At 63.8% G+C, this 2,500-nt stretch overlaps 1 pseudogene; it reads left to right on the top strand.

Annotated features, from left to right (window-relative positions):
• The window catches only part of LOC124774442, a 7,960-nt pseudogene that overhangs the window by 2,842 nt on the left and 2,618 nt on the right, over positions 1-2,500 (top strand).

Genomic DNA, 2,500 nt, shown 5'->3' with positions numbered 1-2,500 from the left:
CAAGCGCGGGTAAACGGCGGGAGTAACTATGACTCTCTTAAGGTGGCCAAGTGGCGGCGGTGTGGCTGCATCCGGACTTGGCTTTTCGAAGTGCGGTCTTGATGTAGTCGTGCTGCTGCTGCGAGGTGCCTTCCTTGGGTTATAGTTACAGGGAGAGTGATGCGCAATACATGGGCCTAGCCCTCTTAGCCTCTCCTCTCCTGCGGTCTTCTCCCCTTCTCGTGGGCCCGCTGATTTTCGCAGAGTGGAAGACCGCACCAGGGGCTTGGGGGGGTTACCAGCCCCCCCTCGCATTATCCCTTTATAGTTGGGGGCAGCCGACAAGAAACAAGAGATGGTGGCCCTTCCGCTGAAGGTGCCACCCCAGCTACCCCAGCACCTATCCGGCCAACCGGCCGTAACGAAAATGCGATAGTTTGTGTAGCTCCCTTTGCTTGCAGTGAGTGCCACCGCACTTTTACCACGAAGAACGGTCTCGGGGTCCATCGCCGCCGCCAACACCCTGCGGCCGCCAACGCTGAGATCGTGACGGAGAGGCATCGCGCGAGGTGGACGGAGGAAGAAGTCCTGTCGCTCGCCAAGGCAGAGGCCGAACTGTTCCTTGAGAGGGACGCCCGGTTCTTCTTTGTAAATCAAGAACTTACCAGGATGTTCCCCGACCGAACGCTTGAGGCAATCAAGTGCCGACGGCGGCAAGCTGCCCACAAGCAGCTTGTCCGCCAATTCATGGAGGCACTTGAGATCGGTCGGGGCGAAGAGCCGGCGTCCCGCCGTGGAGCAGCGAGCTCGCTGCCTGACGCGGGCGAGGCCGCTGCGCCGCCCGTCGACGCAGCCGAGGACTTCGCGGCCGACACCACCGGGCCGCCGCCGGAGGGGCCGACTGACGCCGCCATCTGGGAGCATCTGGCGGGGCTACCTGCTTCCGCCCAGCGTTTCTCTGCCCTGGATCGAGTCATTGGTCTGGGGCGGGGCACGCCGCCCGATGTCATCCTGGGCATGCTCCCGGATGCCCTTGCGTCGGTCGGGTCCAGGGGGGAGAGGTCGATCACCAGGACACAGCGGCCGCGCCAATCATCCAAGCGGCCGCCTGCCGCCCCGCCGCTGCAGAAGCGCAAGCGGCGCCGCTGGGAATACGCGCGCACACAGGACGCCTTCCGTAGGTCGCGTGCACGTTGCGTGCGCGGCTTGCTGGACGGCACCCTGCTGCAGCCGCCACCCGACATCCCCGGTCTGCTGGACTTCTGGGCGGACCTCTTCACGAAGAAGCCGATCTCCACCGCCGGCTTCATCCGTGACCGCCTTCTCCCGCACTCGGAGCCTGTCACTCCTGAGTGCCTATGGGGGCCGGTCACACGTGAGGAGGTCGCTGCTGCCTTGCCGCCCAGGGGATCGGCAGCCGGGCCGGACGGCCTGACTCCAGCGGAGCTGCGGCGCCTGCCGCATGAAGTCCTGGTGAAACTCTTGAACCTCTTCCTCCTGGCCCGCGCCCTCCCCGAGCGTCTGCTTCGCGCCCGGACGTCACTTCTCCCCAAAACGGCTGCACCAACATCCCCCGCTGACTTTCGCCCCATTACGGTCTGCTCGGTGTTGGCGCGGACCTTTCACAAGGTTCTCGCGTCACGCCTGATGCGTGCATGTGCTGTGGACGAACGTCAGCGGGCATTCATCCCCCGGGATGGGATGTTGGAAAACACCTTCATCTTGGACACTGCTCTCACCGACGCAGTCCGCTCCTGTCGCTCTGTTTTTGTGGCATCGATCGACGTCTCTAAAGCGTTCGATTCGGTGGACCATGCTGCCCTCCGCCCCGTGCTGAGGGCTCATGGCCTGCCGGATTGCTTTATTGAGTACGTCGAAAGGTGTTACGAGGGTAGCACGACAGTGATAGCGGGCGGCGCCGACGTGGGCGTGCCCCTGCAGCCGGCTAGGGGTGTGCGTCAGGGTGACCCCCTCTCCCCCCTCCTTTTCAATTTTGCGGTGGACTATGTTTTGAGTCAACTTCCCTCCCACATCGGAGCTCGGATCCTTGGTCGCAGAGTTAACGCTGCGGCCTTCGCAGATGACGTCCTGCTTTTTGCATCGACCGCGAGGGGATTGCAGTCCCTCATCGACGCAGCCGTCGCAGCCCTCGCCCATCTGGGGCTGCAGATCAACGCCCGGAAGTGTTTCACCCTCGCCTTAGTCGCGTCTGGGCGCGACAAGAAGGTGAAGGTCGACGCCGACGTTACCTTCAAAGCGGGCAACGCCACCGTGCCCGCCCTACGTGTGGGTGAAACCTTCCGGTACCTGGGACTGCAATTCTCCACCGCGGGTCGCTGCGTTTTCAACCCACGACGCCACCTGGTGGAGCAGCTGGACGTCATCTCCCGAGCTCCGCTCAAGCCGCAACAGCGCCTCCACGCCCTCACCACCGTACTTCTGCCTGGCCTGTACCATGGGCTGGCCCTCAGCCGCACCCGAGTGGGTGCGTTGAAAGCGGCAGATGTGACCATCCGTGCCG

This window comes from Schistocerca piceifrons, unplaced genomic scaffold (genome assembly GCF_021461385.2).
Source record: "Schistocerca piceifrons isolate TAMUIC-IGC-003096 unplaced genomic scaffold, iqSchPice1.1 HiC_scaffold_961, whole genome shotgun sequence".
In the NCBI taxonomy this organism is placed as follows: Eukaryota; Metazoa; Arthropoda; class Insecta; order Orthoptera; family Acrididae; genus Schistocerca; species Schistocerca piceifrons.
Note: the sequence above shows the minus strand (reverse complement) of the source record. Positions and strands in the feature narration are given on the sequence as shown.